The sequence below is a fragment of the Electrophorus electricus genome, chromosome 17, assembly GCF_041902795.1.
Source record: "Electrophorus electricus isolate QZ-2024a chromosome 17, ASM4190279v1, whole genome shotgun sequence".
In the NCBI taxonomy this organism is placed as follows: domain Eukaryota; kingdom Metazoa; phylum Chordata; class Actinopteri; order Gymnotiformes; family Gymnotidae; genus Electrophorus; species Electrophorus electricus.
This window is the reverse complement of record NC_137513.1, coordinates 5,237,501-5,255,000: the sequence shown is the minus strand read 5'-3', so window position 1 is coordinate 5,255,000 and position 17,500 is coordinate 5,237,501. Positions and strand designations below refer to the sequence as shown.

Below are 17,500 nucleotides of genomic sequence, written 5' to 3'. Positions count from 1 at the left end.
CGCAGGGCACGGTGATATCTGGCCCAGCCTGTCAGGCTTGGCTGTGCTCTTGTAGTGCACTTTTGGACCCTGTCTGCCACAGGACTGAGGGTTTGGCTCAGCCTCCAAGGTTTCTCCTTATCTGCTCCCCACGCTGGCCTGCCCCAGAGCTTTGTCCCCTGGCTCGCACAGGATCGTATTTTGAACAAAGCTACTTTGTGGAAAACATATTTTGGGGCACATTTTCTCTGACTTTTGTATCCACAAAATTCCTAGCAATATGATGGAATGAGTCAGGAACACTGCAACAGTCAGCAACAGTGTAATACTTAGCAATCAAACTGTCAAAGTCAAAATGATCACACATTTGTATTTCATGACTGTAAACATCTAACCTCTATCCCTATTCTCCCCAATCACTAATCGTACAGTGTGTTTCTACTACTGAATGTATGTCTCCAATTTGGTACATTCTATACTATCCATATATTACAATAGTCCTGTTCTCTTTACAATGCATATTGTATAGATCCTGATTTGTTAAGCAAGACTTGCACATAAGGTAACACACAAAGACATATGACAAGACTCACATTAAAAAAGAAATGAATGTTTTTTATGGTTGAACTGCATGCTTCACGAAGCCTAGCACAAAGCTCTTGATTGGAAATGATAACCAACAGATTCTTTTATGGAACACTGGAACAGTAATTGCCTCTATTTTCATTCTGACAAGAGACTCCTGCCTTTGTGAGATGTAGTCGGTTTGCCCGGGGCTTCCTTTAGCGCTTTCTAAAGCGTACAGGTGAGCCTGAGGAATCTCTCACACTGGTCAGTTTATTTAACTGCAGAAACTGCAGTTAAAAACTGCAGAAATGCTCCTGCCCCTGCTGTGAAATGCACCGCCGTTTTTGCACTTTTGTGAGCGTTATGAAATATTGCTGCGAATATTGTAAGCATGTCTTACAGCGCCACTTATGCTGCGACACAGTAGTTTATAATTCTGCTAAAACGCCACAGACCCCCCCCCCCACTGACCTCTCAGAAACCCTTTCATTACTCTAGAATACTATTGTTACTGTAGCAAATGACTCATCTGATTGCGGGTCTCTCCCAGGTTTGATTACATTTCTTGCTGAATGAGAGCCACTGCAGAAGGCCCTGCTCCTAGACGAGTATAGGGAGCAGGATGGTACAACCCTGACAATAGACCTCATCCATTAACTGTGCGGATCACGTTCCCATTACTGCACGTGTCTCACGGATGTGCCAGGGGTACCGTGCGACCCAGGGCACCAGGACTTTTACGTTGTAGCTCGCCGAAAGGCAATTAACTACCGGACGTTGAAGAACACGATGAATGCAATTTCTCTTAATCAGCGAATATAACATGAGGATCATGGAACATATGTTGCATAATTTGACAGACACTTTTATTATTTGTGACAAGTTGATTATTTAGTTGCTGGTACGAGAGCAGAGACTTTTTAAAAAATCTAATAAAGTAGCTAAGATGAATGAGCAGATTTATCAGTCTGAATCTTTACCACAATGAAAAATGAGGAGTTGTTGCAATGCTGAATATTATAATTGCAGAGCAAAGTACTCATCTGAGCTGTTATTAATAACCCCATGAATTTCTAACTTATTGATTGTTGAAATTCATGGAGAAAAATCAACAGGGCTCACGGAGCAAGTGGTAGAAACATCACGAACGTACACCGTACTGCCTGTCTGAGACTAGCAGTAATTGTGTTTAAACACCCGTGTGGCAACAGCACCATCCATTGTCCAAGAACTTGGAAAAAATATCATTCTTCTGCTTTAGTACGCTGTATTACACAGATGTACTTTATTTTATTATTTAAATTCCAGACGTAAAGATGTCTGTATTAGTCTGGATTGGTATTAGCTGGAGACTGAACAGCACAAATCACATCAAATGGCTTGCTAATCGTCTTTAATGATCTCTGATCATCATACTCTCATTAATCTTGTAATCCTTTATTCAGTTTCATGAATGTGATTATGGTGAAATCTTTTTCAGGTCATACTGCTCCTGGTTAATAATAGATGTGGAGGATGCTATGTTAAGGTTTTATACTGCAGTAAAAAAAAAATGAACTAGATGTTATGTGGATCTTGTTAAATCTGTAGCAACTGCAGTCTTTGGCATTATAAGGTTAACAAGGGATGTTTCGTGCTGGTATTTGTGTTGAACTGCATGGCCTTTGTGCTAAATAACAGCGCCTGCTGTGATCGGGAGCAACCCTGTCTCATTTAGTGTTTATCTCTCGCTATTGAACTGGGAGAGTCGCACACGCGAAAGAGGGTAAATTAATCTAACGAGCTTTTTCGCTCCACAAGTGCAAGTGCTCAGTCTCCAGCAGAATGACAATAACGAGATCCCAGACTTAGGCACTGCCATAAAGGCAAGTGAGTAAACAAAAACCCCGATAGTCGTATGAAAACAAACGTATACATTCCAGACAGGGGGAGGAGGAGCCCGCACCATGCGGTCAGGTATGGAGACGGGATGCGCTGGCTCAGGTCGGGGCAGGTGTCGTCGGGGTGGGGATGGGGCAGCGAGGTGGTGCCAGGTGGGAAAGCAGGACCGGCCACCACCTCCTGCATCGTGCGGCCCCGTCTGTCACTGGAGGCCCCTGCAAGCTCCTCTCCTGGAACCCCCCACCCCACATGTGAACTCTTCTGCTGTCAAAGAGACGTGTGAAAGAGAGCTGAGCCAGCAAGCCCAGAGCACAGGTTGTGTCAGGCGTAAGAGAGCGCACACGCGGGGGGGGGTATCAAACAGAGCCACTGCACTGGTGGTAACTAGCAGGCAGACCCTCAGCAGTGTTTCACGGGCCTCCCTTCCTGTGTGCATGCGTGTATGTGTGTAATCTATACGAGTGTGCACACAACGAGCCAAGGGGACACCGGAACCGGGCCTGCATCGTCACTAGCCTGTCGGCGCCACAGAAACTCACAGAGCACTTAGCGTCCACCAGCACAGCGCTCAGATCTCCGACGGGGGATGCCCAGATCTCCATCAGAGACGCTTGGAGCAGAAGTTGCTGATGGGAATGCGATGGAGACCGAATCACAGAGCAGGCAACGGATTCAGGAGAGCAAAGGAGCGAGAGAGCGGGAGAGAGAGAGAGAGAGAGAGAGAAAAAAATGAAGGCAAAGAAAGGCGGCGAGCAAAGACGAGCACCCGAGAGCAGCTGCGATTCGAAAGCGGTGAGAGGAGCCTTCCGCTCCCAGCGCTCCCGGCCATGCTCGCGGTCACCTGGCTGCTGCCCCCGCTCCTTCCCATCGTGATGCCCTGTGAGGTGCTACGCTGGCCTTGAAGGTCTGCTCACTCTGAACTGGCATGGCTAAATAAAGGTAACTTGAGAGAGAGAGAGAGAGAGAGAGAGAGAGAGAGAGAGAGAGAGAGAGAGAGAGAGAGAGAGAGAGAGAGAGAGAGAGAGAGAGAGAGAGAGAGAGAGAGAGAGAGAGAGAGAGAGAGAGAGAGAGAGAGAGAGAGAGAGCTTGTCGGTGTTTGTGCTGAAGGCATCCGTTAAGGGTGATGCATCAGATGATGACACCTAACCTTTGGAACAATCCTGAGTAACTCAGTGAGTCCATTAGGTACACTGAGCAGGAAAACAAGAACTGGAGAAATGGCTTTGCTGTAAACAGCACGTCGGCGGAGAACTCCTGGACTCCCCCAAGCTCTCTCAACATGCCTTATACTTCCTAACGTACCATAACGTTTAAGATACCTCTTCATAATCCAACTGTTGATCACACTGAATCTAACAATAGCTATGTGTCCACGTACATCAGTGCTCTGATGTTAGCAAGGTATGAAGATACGATATGAAATTATCCTGTACAAAGCGCAGCCCAGTTGTCAAAGTCCGATGAAGGTTTTAGTTGATGTAAACGTAGACCAAGTATTCAGACATTTAAGGACTTAGCTCTGTCTGCTAGCTGTCACATCCTGTACCTCACATCCTGCAATATCTCCTGTAAAAGCCATAATTGCTGGAATGTATTTTTGTGTAGGGCCACACAAGCAGAAGTCACATGCTGGAGTACATGTGAACTGGATTATAAAACCTCATCTCAGGAAAAATCACAGTTCATCCTAGATTCTTAGACAGATTAAGAACACTGGCAGGCTATTACGAGTATGTAGATGTAGCTGTTGTTGCTCCTATACCACTTTGTTGCCCAACTCCTTCTACCTGAACTAGCAGGAGCTTGGGGCAGGGAGGGGCATTTAGGTTTGCTGCCTGTCCTGGTTGGTGTTCGATTTTGGTCGTCTGATAAGAATCAAACTCTAGACCTGTCGGGTTCTTCACCTCAAGGTATGTGGACAGAGTCCATGGGAACAATTGACTTGTTTGTTTGTTCATTCATTAGTGCCCAGGTAAGCCAACAGTGGAAATGCTAGTACACAAGTGATTTTCTGACCATGAGTGTACACGCGCCCGTGTGCATACACACACACACACACACACACACACATACACACACACACACACACACATACACACACACACACACACACACACACAGAGAGAAAAGCAGAAGGAAGGCAGCAGCTGCTCACTGCCAGAAGGCTGGACTGAAGCTGGGAACCTAATGGTCATGAAGCTTTTCTTGAAGACCGCACCACATACGAGGCGTTCAGGGCATTGACACATTGACCTTGACACTTAAAAGAGGATTTTGTTTCCAGAGATGAACAACCCCCCACCATTTTTATTTAAATTTCCATGTGTGTCTGCAGTGGCGCTCAGCAGATAGAGAACAACAATAGAACCACGTGCTATACTAGCCGGAACAAAACAGGCTTTCTTTTCATCTCATATTCCCTTTATTCAAGGAAGCGGCCCGAAAAGAGAGCCAAGTAACCAACGACTGCAATCCTGCCACGTTCCGTACGCTTACCTGCATTACTTGTTCTCAGGCTTTTTTATGTGATGACACGATTCTCTCTTTAGAGCAGCCTCTGTAATGGTAATAGAGCGGACAAGTTAAACAATGTTAAACAGCGAGGACACACTAAACTAGGCCTTCAGGGTGAAATGGCCCTGTTTTTACACTCATCAGGTCACTCTGGAGAGATAGCTGCACTTCAAAATGAACTAGCACTCTAGATCGGAGAAACAGAACAACACCGAGCACCGGAGTAGGCATACTCTTCTCCCAGAAATGCCAGGAGCACTAAAGGGAAGCTACGTGTATTTAAGAATGACACTGGACTAGAAATTTCTTGAAGCTATGAAATACGGCTCTCAGAAGTCCTGCTGGGACCCACTGTACTGGCAAAGCTTTGCAGTGACCCGAAATTAATCCACTAACGTATTAAAACCTGTTTAAATTTTCAGGCGCATCTGGACATTGCCACACTGGCTCATAGCCGTGTGCTGTTTCCTATCTACTAATGCAAACATATTGGGCTTTAATGCTTAGATTGCTGAGTGCGGTGAATAGCAAATGGCTGTGTGCGCACGGGTTGACAGGAAGATTTGACGGGCTGTTTTAGGTGCTAATGCCAGCGCCACACTGCGCAGCTGTGCTCTTTAAGCGGGCGGCGTAATTCTCGTCCACGTCTGCGTGGAGAATCTTTGATGAACTCAGGAGCGGAAGCATCTCAAATCACCGCCGCACATCCCCCGTGCCCCCCCCCGCCCCGTGTGTCAGCGTGGCTGACGCGTTTTCTCGCGCTCTCATTCCCTCTTGGGAACGCCGCGCCCAGGGAATGGGATTTCAAATGGACAATTCGAACTCTGCTCTGTCCCACAATGATTGCCGCTCTGATAGGTTTTTTTTTTCCCTCTCTCTCTTTTTTTTTTTTACTAGTCTGCTCCCCTCCCCTCCCCTCCCCTCTTCCTCTCTGCGCGCTCCTGCCAGTCAGATGCAAGATTTCCATGACCTCTCGCACTCGTTTTTTTTTTTTCTCCGAGAGCGCATGGCCCGTTTTCATCAGTGTCACCTGACAGCAGCACAATTAGCAGTGCTGACATGACCTTTTCTCCGGAACCTGCCCCCCCTCCCTCGAAACCCCCCCCCCCCCCCCCACACACCTCTTCCTTCAACATCATCTGTTCTCTGTTCATCTTCCCCTTCCACTCAACTGCATTAACCTTTTCACACAAAGTCCACATTCAGCTTTGGGCATGTTTCAATTCCTGAAGCTGTGTGTGTGTGTGTGAGAGAGAGAGAGAGAGAGAGAGAGAGAGAGAGAGAGAGAGAGAGAGAGAGAGAAGGAGAGTGCTCTTATAATGGCCTTTGAGGAGCCTTTTAAGTTGGTCCCTCCAAGCCGTCCCATTGCCCTGGCTGCCATAAAACAAGTCCATTAGTCCGTGGGAGGGCAGGTCTTCACTCTCCCTGAGTCCGTCTCCCTGGGGCTCGCTTCAGAGAATTTAACGCTCAGAGCTGTTTTACGCCGCACATGCATGCTCAGCATAGTGCCTGTGTGCCCGGCACCTGTACCGGTGCGAAGGGACCTCCTGCCCCCCTGCCGTGCTCAGAGAGGATTAATGTGCCGTTTCGTTCGGTGAGCCGGACATTGAAACGGCAGCATGGCGGCGAAGGGTCTCGCATTCGAAAACGGCTCTCAGTTTGGAAGTGGGTGTGGCCGAGGCAGGCGCCGCCCCCGTCCCATACGCTAACGTCTCTCCTTCCGAAGATGCTCGCACATCGTCTGCCTCCCACTCGCCAGCCTCGTGCCCAGATTAGGGAGCGTGCGACTCGTGAGCCATTCCCACAAACACCAACACGTGCATACCTCATTACTCATCGTTACCACACCGTTGGCGCTCCAAATCCGCCATCCCGATAAATCACCCAGTGACTGCAGAGGGGAGCTTGTACATCCACACTCAGTGGTCATGCAAAACCCAGACAGCACCTCTCTCTCTCTGTCTCTCTCTCTCTAACTACTGCCAAGAGGTCATCACAGATCATATGCTCCATGTCTCCCTCCCCTGCATGGCTGTACGGCTGCTGGTTAATGTATATATACCACGCCAGTGGAGCAGACGAGGGCGCCGATTGCAAATGATCTACACGGCTTTAAGAGTCGGGGGCCATCCGTCAGAGCAATGCGCCGTTATTTACACCCCGCGCTGCTTCCGAGCCAGGTCAACACACCACTCTGCTTTTAGAGCCAGAAATCAGAATAATAAAGCATGCAACAAAAAGGATGAAGGACTTTCATTTTTATTTGGGAAACCATCCATCAGAACCAGAAGCAACTGGGGTGTGTGTGTGTGTGTGTGTGTGTGTGTGTGTGTGTGTGTGTGTGTGTGTGTGTGTGTGTGTTTGTGTGTGTGTGTGTGAGTGTGTGTGTGTGTGTGTGTGAGTGTGTGTGTGTGTGTGTGTGTGTGAGTGTGTGTGTGTGTGTGTGAGTGTGTGTGTGTGTGTGAGAGTGTGTAACAAGGGGGGGTTGTTGATGGTTTTTTAATAGTTGGTTTATAGCTGGTGCTAAAAGTCCAATGAACCATAGTCCAAAAAAAAAATGTCCAAAGTCCAACCCACCCCCAGCCATGCCTTCAGGCACACAGACACACAGATGACCACACCCACAAACCATCTGGTGGATGGTTACACACATACACACAAACATGCACATTCAGTTTCATGCACAACACAGCACTTACTATTTTATTTTGGCGCAACACATTCAACACACCATATCACACAAAATATAGGGCACTCTCCATCTTTGCAAGGTATGCTCTTAACAATCCTGTGTGTCTGTGCAGGAATAGTGTCACTACATTGTCCATTAGCTTGAATGTCAGTCACCAGACAATCTGATAATGGACACATTTGGTTTCACTCTGGTCTGCTGCAGAATTGCTTTAATTCTTCTAAGCCCAGGGCACCCTCCTCTACGACCGGAGATGCTTCATACTTCACCAGGATTGCGGGGCCTCCATGCCCGAGTGCCTGCCCACTGCTTCTGGGTCGGTGACGAAACCCTCATTTCACCTGCTCTGGTAATTGCGTGCAGCTTCTGCGTGCTTTCGTCAAGCTTGACATTTCAGGAAGTGCAACCTTCCATTGAGAGCAAATTCCATGAAATAGTAGTTAAAAGCGCTTCAGCGCCGTGCACCATCGCCATCTCTTTTCTCTGTGATTGTCTTTAAAAACTGCCATAATTGCACTACCCAGCTTTGAGTTTCATCGTTTGTTTGTTACAACCTGAGCTGCATTCTGCAAAAGGTGTGTTAGTGGTAATGCATACGTGGTGGGCTGCAAGCTTCACAATACATCACTTCCTAAACATTATTGGAATACTAGGCTCGGTGATATTGATATTGCAGAAGGCTGCAATACGCATGAGACCTCGTAACAAATCAGTTTGTGTATTTTATTATGTGCTGTGTATATCCAAAATGATCTCAAACATTGCAGAAGAGTATTGTCTGGTTGAATCCTACCAGTCACATGATCAGTCACATGACTGAACAAATGTAAATAATCTTTAATCAAGCAGCATTAAGAGTTCACCAGTCTGTTTGAACAGCACCATAAGTGAACATAATGCAATATTTAACTTATATTATTCCTCTGTTCTTAAAATACTCTTTCCATTGCTAGAATGATAAAAAGATTTGGAATAATTCAAATGTTTGGGTCTTTTTTTGTTTTTCAAACACCACAACATTTATTGCAAAAACCTGAAATATTGCAGTGTGAATTTTCCCTGGTATCGTCCAGCCCTGCCGTGTGGTAAGGATAGAGCACCGCCGCAAGGAAGATGTGAGGGTGTCGGGTGAGTTCTGGTGTGAGACACCTGTGTTTAGGCACACTGTGTCTTGAATGGTAATGATGTGTCACTTCTGAGCGGAGAACACTCTGTCCCTATTTCCCCGAAGGAGACCCAGAGTGCTGTGTGACCTGCTGCACTCCAGCTCACTGATTGATTGTCTTTAGTGGGGCATGACCCATCACCAAGGACAAAAAACTTGCCAGATACCCACACACACACCCACAGAGGTGTTTATATTGGTGGCATCTCATACAAACACACATGAAACACACCCACACCCACAGAGGTGTTTATATTGGTGGCATCTCATACAAACACACATGAAACACACACACACAGAGGTGTTTATATTGGTGGCATCTCATACAAACACGCATGAAACACACACACACACAGAGGTGTTTATATTGGTGGCATCTCATACAAACACACATGAAACACACACCCACACCCACAGAGGTGTTTATATTGGTGGCATCTCATACAAACACACATGAAACACACACCCACACCCACAGAGGTGTTTATATTGGTGGCATCTCATACAAACACACATGAAACACACACACCCACCCACAGAGGTGTTTATATTGGTGGCATCTCATACAAACACACATGAAACACACACACACGCACAAACGATGCAGGCATTTACAAGTGTGACATCTCAAGCTTACGCAGACGCGACGTAAGACGCATTTGATTTTTCGGCTCTGACTACGAGTAGAAGTTCACAAAAGGCTGATGTGAGCTTGGAGTGGATCTGGCCTGTCATTGCAGAAGGGAATGTGGAGTTTCAGCCAGGTCTCCAGCTGACATGCAAGAGAATGAAAGCTTTCTATAGTCCTTGAGACGCTACCGACCTTTATTTGTGGCATACATGGTTAAAATGACATGAATTCGCTCGCCTGTGAGCCACTTTAGCTCGGAGAGTCACACTTGTGTCTCACAGAGTGTCTGGGCTCGCTTGTCATGCTCGGTTTGTCTCTTCTAACTCTGCGGTGTGCTGCGTCTCGGTGGCAGCATGTTTACCCTGCTTTTATTTGTGTGTACTTGTGCATGTGTGTGTTTGTGTGTGTGTCTGTGTGGGTGTTGGAGTGTCCCAAAGTGCTGTTGATATCCACACCAATTTGTGGTCAAATCACAGGCACCCTACAGACTGTAGCCTGCCCCCCCCCAGCATGCACTGCAGGTGAGCTGTGGTGTGTTTACAGACTCAGGGAGGAGGAGGAGGGTTGAGTGGAGACGTGGCAGAGGCCGCAGGGGGACACATGAGGGACATACAGCCACCACGCAGCTGTTGGGCTCTGCCAGCTCACGGCTACTATTTATCGCAGTCCTGGCTGGGAGCTAAGCATGGAGCCAGCAAAATGGGTCAGGTGCTCTCTCTCTCTCTCTCTCTCTCTCTCCAACCAGTCTCTATCCATCTCTGTTTCTTTTGCTTCTTTCTATGTCTCCCTTCACATTCAGACACTCTCTCCCACTTTTCTTCTTCCCTGTAGTTGGTGTTCTATCAGTCCATCGATTCTGTCACCCCCCCACTGCTTCTCTCTCTCTCTCTCTCTCTCTCTCTCTCTCTCTCTCTCTCTCTCTCTCTCTCTCTCTTTCTCTCTCTCTCTCTCTCTCTGTACTAAGGGGTATAGGACAGCAATTTGGAGCAGCTCCACTAATAAACAGCAGGCGACTGCTACTGAAGCCCAGACACCCCGCGAGCTTCATTAGCAGCCAGTGCTGGGATTCAGGAATCACATTAAACATAATAAATGGGTCAGGGCCCGCGTGCCCACGAGTGTGCCTGTTCGTCTGGCCCTACCGAGAAACCACCTCCACCACCCCGCATCCTCAGACGTCCTCCGGGAGGCGGTCACGCCTGCTCCCTCTGCTCTGCTGTCCAAGGCTGCAGTCCCAGAGTCGCAGTTTCTTTTAGAGCAGCCCTCGGTCTCCCTGTGTTGCATCCATCGTGCTCCACTCCCAAAGCACAAGGTGCAGAGAGAGCGAATGAACAGACGGAGGTGTTGCACTGGTGCCTCTAAAGACGCTTCTGCGGAATAGCAGAGCCCATTATTACCGACGGTCTCCGGCAATTACTGACCCATGCGATGCTCAGTACTACAGTGCACACGTCAGCCGGAACTGGTGAGCACCTCGAGGGCATGTTGGAGTTGACCAGTCCTGATCTTGACTCACCCTGTGTGGTTGTAAAAGGATGAGTGAAAGTGAATGTGAAACTTGCGTGACGGGATAGTTGCTTTAAAGGGGAAGTTCGAGCTGCCACCATCCGCATTCTGTCTGTCCTGGCAGAGGAATTGCGCGCTATGCCGTGCACCTAAAACTCTTCTCTAGATTTAAATCCAACCGCGGAAATTTACTGCCAGGCAAGGTGCCCGTAGTGGTGCGCAGATATCACTACTGTCGCTGCCTCACCTTCTTTCAAATCTCTTAACACTCTTAACACCTGTACCACAGTACAGGTAATGCAGTAATGACAGACCACTGCAGTACTTTACAGAACCTTTACAGAACTTCCATGCCTGTGCAGTACTGACCCCAGAACTACTGATGCACCACTACAGTCTTTTCCTTCTCCTCTGCTGCAGGGTAGCTGGCTGGGGACCCAGAGAGATGCTCCGGAGGAGTCTGGTACCAATTACCGAGGCTGCCATGCTCCATGGAGGCGCAGCGGCACACAGACAAAGTGCTGCGTTTGTAATCCGGCCCGCGTCTGGTGACTGGGCTGCTCTCATCAATCCTGCCTTCAGCGGGAGGGCAGGGAGCCCAGGGAGAGCCGGGCCCGCCACCACTCTCAGCATGCTCCCGCTTTCTTCCCAAATGCCAGCAGTCAGCCTGCCTCGCCGCTCCGTCCGGAACGGGCCCTGCCTGACCTTTACGCTGCATCCTGGTAGAGTTACACAAACACACGAATCCACGTTCCCACAAACAGACACACGGTGCCGAGTCGCTCCCGCACTCCGATGAAAAGCTACACAGGATTCCTGCTGCATATATTAGACACAGCAAGTGTCGAGTGATGATTTTATTAGTTATACACCTGCCCTAAAGTTGTATCACCCAGGACGTCGAACATTTTACAGTCGATTGTAAGTTGTAATTCAGCACTCCTGGCCCTGCTGTTGCACTCAGACTGTACCAGGCTGTGTCCTGTATGCGTTATCATTCATTCATTCAGCTTCTATATCGCTTAATCCAGTTAAAGGTCACAGCACGCCAGAGCCTATTCCAGCAAAACAGGGCACAAGGCGGGAACTAACCCTGGACAAGATGCCAGTCCATCACAGGACACACACACACACACACATACACAGACACACACACATCCATTCGTTCACACCTGGTCTAGTTAGAGACACCAGTTGACCTAACATGCACACATTTGGAAAGTGGAAGGAAACCAGAGTACCCAGAGGAAACTGAGGCAGGCACGGGGAGACAGTGTGTGGATCTGGGCCTGTGAACCTGGGCCTCTGTGAGCCAGCAGTGCTAACCATTGTGCCATGCTGATTACATAGTAGTTACCTTATTTGGCTTATTTGGCATGAGTGAGTGGGTTTACCAAAGGACCGGTGATAGCTAAATGCTTGTAATATAATGTTTACAAAGTAAATACACATGTAAATACTGTTTATGCAAACACTTTTGAATACTGCATATATTCACTGATATATGTGCAATTATAGATGCATACAAAATATATCCACCCGTTCAGCACTTTTTAAAATTCTTGTCTTTCTTGAAAAAGTCCACTAGAGACTGTGCATCGAACAAGACAAGTTATCATCAGTCATTAAACATGTTTGCATGAAATAACTGAAAAAGGCCTGGTAGCATATAGTTTCAGTTATACAGGAGGTAAGCTAGCATATTAGCATAGTGTCAGTGTCTGAGAATTACTGTAAACACCTTTACTGGGCATTATATCTACCAGGCTTTACTGGGCATTATATCTACCATGTTTTACTGGGCTTTATATCTACCAGGCTTTACTGGGCATTATATCTACCAGGCTTTACTGGGCTTTATATCTACCAGGCTTTACTGGGATTTATATCTACCAGGCTTTACTGGGCTTTATATCTACCAGGCTTTACTGGGCTTTATATCTATCAGGCTTTACTGGGATTTATATCTACCAGGCTTTACTGGGCTTTATATCTATCAATCAGGCTTTACTGGGATTTATATCTACCAGGCTTTACTGGGCATTATATCTACCAGGCTTTACTGGGATTTATATCTGTCAGGCTTTACTGGGGTTTATATCTATCAGGCTTTACTGGGATTTAAATCTATCAGGCTTTACTGGGCTTTATATCTACCAGGCTTTACTGGGCTTTATATCTACCAGGCTTTACTGGGCTTTATATCTATCAATCAGGCTTTACTGGGATTTATATCTACCAGGCTTTACTGGGCATTATATCTACCAGGCTTTACTGGGATTTATATCTGTCAGGCTTTACTGGGGTTTATATCTATCAGGCTTTACTGGGCTTTAAATCTATCAGGCTTTACTCGGCTTTATATCTACCAGGCTTTACTGGGCTTTATATCTATCAGGCTTTACTGGGATTTATATCTATCAATCAGGCTTTACTAGGCTTTATATCTATCAGGCTTTACTGGGCATTATATCTATCAATCAGGCTTTACTGGGCTTTAAATCTATCAGGCTTTACTGGGCTTTATATCTATCAGGCTTTACTGGGCATTATATCTATCAGGCTTTACTGGGCTTTATATCTATCAGGCTTTACTGGGCATTATATCTATCAGGCTTTACTGGGCTTTAAATCTATCAGGCTTTACTGGGCATTATATCTATCAGGCTTTACTGGGCTTTAAATCTATCAGGCTTTACTGGGCTTTATATCTATCAGGCTTTACTGGGATTTATATCTATCAATCAGGCTTTACTGGGCTTTATATCTATCAGTCAGGCTTTACTGGGCTCTCAGTGGCTGTTCAACATAACTGCATCAAAACAATGCTATACTATAGGTCACCCAATTTATTATTTTTCTTTTTATTTGTTAACAGGACACAATGATCTTAATATATGCAATAATTATTGGGTCTTGAGTGCAGTGGCCTTTGGTTCAGTAGAACTTCAGTATAGGGAGCCTTTAGTGCAGTGGGGATTTAGTGCAGTGGGGATTTAGTGCAGTGGAGATTTATTGCAGTGGGGATTTAGTGCAGTGGAGATTTATTGCAGTGGGGATTTAGTGCAGTTGAGATTTAGCATGTTGGGGATTTAGTGTAATGGGCCTTTGGAACAGGTGACTTTTAATGCAGTGGGGATTTAGTGTAGGGAACCTTTAGGGCATTGTGGATTTAGTAGGGTAGGGATTTAGTTTAGTGAGTCTTTAGTATGGTGGGCCTTTAGTGTTGTGGGTCTTTAGTATGTTGGGGATTTAGAGTAGTGTGTATTTAGTATGGTGGGGGATTTAGTGTAGTGGATCTTTAGTATGGTGGGGATTTAGAGTTTTCAATCTTTAGTATGGTGGGGATTTAGTGTAGTGGGTCTTTAGTATGGTGGAGATTTAGAGTTGTCGGTCTTTAGTGTGGTGGGGATTTAGTGTAGTGGGTCTTTAGTATGGTGGAGATTTAGTGAAGTGGGCCTTTAGTATTGTGGGCCTTTAGTGTTGTGGGTCTTTAGTATGGTGGGGATTTAGTGAAGTGGGTCTTCAGTATGGTGGAGATTTAGAGTAGTGGGTCTTTAGTATGGTGGGGATTTAGTTTAGTGGGTCTTCAGTATGGTGGAGATTTAGAGTTGTCGGTCTTTAGTGTAGTGTGTATTTAGTATGGTGGGGATTGAGTGTAGTGGGTCTTTAGTATGGTGGGAATTTAGAGTAGGTCTTTAGTATGGTGGGGATTGAGTGAAGTGGGTCTTTAGTATGGTGGGGATTTAGTTTAGTGGGCCTTTAGTGTAGTGGGCATATTTTGTAGTGGGCTTTTAGTGTAGTGGGCCTTTAGTGTAGTGGGCCTTTAGTGTAGTGGGCATTTAGTGTAGTGGGCCTTTAATGTAGTGGGCATTTAGTGTAGTGGGCCTTTAGTGTAGTGGGCATTTAGTGTAGTGGGCCTTTAATGTAGTGGGCATTTAGTGTAGTGGGCCTTTAGTGTAGTGGGCCTTTAATGTAGTGGGCATTTAGTGTAGTGGGCATTTAGTGTAGTGGGCCTTTAATGTAGTGGGCCTTTAGTGTAGTGGGCCTTTAGTGTAGTGGGCATTTAGTGTAGTGGGCATTTAGTGTAGTGGGCCTTTAGTGTAGTGGGCATTTAGTGTAGTGAGCATTTAGTGTAGTGGGCATTTAGTGTAGTGGGCCTTTAGTGTAGTGGGCATTTAGTGTAGTGGGCCTTTAGTGTAGTGGGCATTTAATGTAGTGGGCATTTAGTGTAGTGGGCCTTTAGTGTAGTGGGCAATTAGTGTAGTGGGCATTTAGTGTAGTGGGCATTTAATGTAGTGGGCATTTAGTGTAGTGGGCCTTTAGTGTAGTGGGCATTTAATGTAGTGGGCATTTAGTGTAGTGGGCCTTTAGTGTAGTGGGCATTTAGTGTAGTGGGCCTTTAATGTAGTGGGCCTTTAGTGTAGTGGGCCTTTAGTGTAGTGGGCATTTAGTGTAGTGGGCCTTTAATGTAGTGGGCCTTTAATGTAGTGGGCATTTAGTGTAGTGGGCATTTAGTGTAGTGGGCATTTAGTGTAGTGGGCCTTTAGTGTAGTGGGCATTTAGTGTAGTGGGCATTTAGTGTAGTGGGCATTTAGTGTAGTGGGCATTTAGCAGAAGCAAGCTGGTGAGAGAAGGGATGCCGGAGTGCCTTTTTACAAAAGGTAACAGTGAGAGACAGAGAGAGATGAAGAGAGAAAGAGAAAGAGAAAGGGATAGAAATAGATGAATAGATATATAAATAAAGAGAGAGAGAACAGAGGAGAGAGGGAGAGAATACTCCCTGGTACAGTACAGATATTGATGCCATTCCCGCTAAATCAACAACCAGTGCGTCTTCCATTGCTCTCTGCCCTTTACTTACTGACCAGCTGAAGCCCACTCTAATAACTTTAAAGGGAACCTCTTATCTATCTGTCATTTTTTTTTCACCGCTCTCTTCCCAGAGGACATGGGGACATTTTCCCCCCTTTTCCCCGTGTCCCCCCCGATTTCCTTTGTTTCATTTGTCCATTTCATTCCTCTGCAGAAACTTGGCAGCACGTTCATCCTGCTCTCTCGTCCTCCACGACAGATCGACCCTCCATCCGTCTTCACTCTCAGTAGTGTTTTATTTGATTTTTCAGTAGGATAATTGAGACTAGATCTGGTGGGATGGGGGGGGGGTATGTTATACTGTGTGCCTCCTTCTCCCTGCCCCCCTCTATTATAATTACCCTTGCCAGTGCAGTCTCTCCTCCTAATTTGATCGTCAATAATGACAGGGCTGAAACCAGCTCATTCTGTCCCCTACACACATAAAGAAAATTGATCGCTTTGCCCCACCACCATTGGAAGGACGTGGCCCATATTTATCCCAAAGTGAATTCTCATTAGAGAAAATTTTTATATGGCTATATATGTGCTCGAGATGTCTGAATGAGTGTTTTGGCAAACATATCAGTAGTATATAATTAGGAGCTGAATGGAATAAGGATTGACTGAAATGCACCATTCTGTCATTCTAATGATTCATAATATGACTCAATGAGGAACTGAACTTCTTTGGTATGCTACTTAGGTGCTTACTGGTGCATTGACTCTCCAAAATACCAAGTTAAATGCTCATTGGTTTGTTGAAGGCAGGCCTCCATGGTCACAATACAGCATTCATGAATGCAGTTGTGTTGATCTGCCATGAAGACGTTCATTAAGAATATTCTCATTTGTGCCATGCATGTGTTTGTGCTGTGAGGTGTAAGTTCATGGAGTTGGTGTATTGTGCTATATATGGATCCTGTGTGTGTGTGTGTGTGTGTGTGTGTGTGTGTGTGTGTGTGTGTGTGTGTGTGTGTGTGTGTGTAAGGCTGTCACCCTTTACGAATCACAGCAATTCCAAGATCTGCATGAACCATTTTGATGGAAGACTGACGTGCATGGAGTTGGCAATACCTTCGATAAGAAAAGCGACATTGTTTGCCAACCGACTTGATCATATTATGTCTGTGTTATCCAAAGCCAACCTTATTACTGCTGACAGTGACGCGCACTGCAGGGTAGAAGATAGCGGGAAGGAAAGGCCATCCGCCTTGCACGACGGCCACACACTCCAGGAGCGTTTGCCTTACCACGCACTTACCAGCGCTAACGTCACCCGGTTCAGCACCTCGGACAGCTCCGTGCCCATGGTTTGCACAGGGACACATCTGTCAGCAGCCTAAATCTCGGGGTCTGGCATTCCCACAGGGCCTTTTTCCCCCCATGAAGCAACAATCTACACGGGCACATCTGCCTGAATCAGCCGTAAAAAAAAAAAAAAAAGACAACTATTTGATCTCCGGCTTATGCAGGCCCATTTATAGCAGCACGGATGGGACTAATGGTATGTGAGAAAGCTGCAGCTCGACAGCTAAGATTGTTTTATCACTCGTCCATCCCTTTGATCCTGCCATGGCCTAAACAAACATTCAGAACCCATTACAAACGTCAGCGGGAGACGCATAAACACTGACGGGGATAATAATGCTGCACACTTAACCATTATCGCCCATGATGCCTCACTCCAACTTGCTGCATCTCTGTGATG

At 46.4% G+C, this 17,500-nt stretch overlaps 1 protein-coding gene across 1 annotated transcript in view; it reads right to left on the bottom strand.

The window, feature by feature from the left end:
- Positions 1-17,500, bottom strand: part of rtn4rl1b (reticulon 4 receptor-like 1b) — a 108,519-nt gene that overhangs the window by 52,874 nt on the left and 38,145 nt on the right. The window lies entirely within an intron of this gene.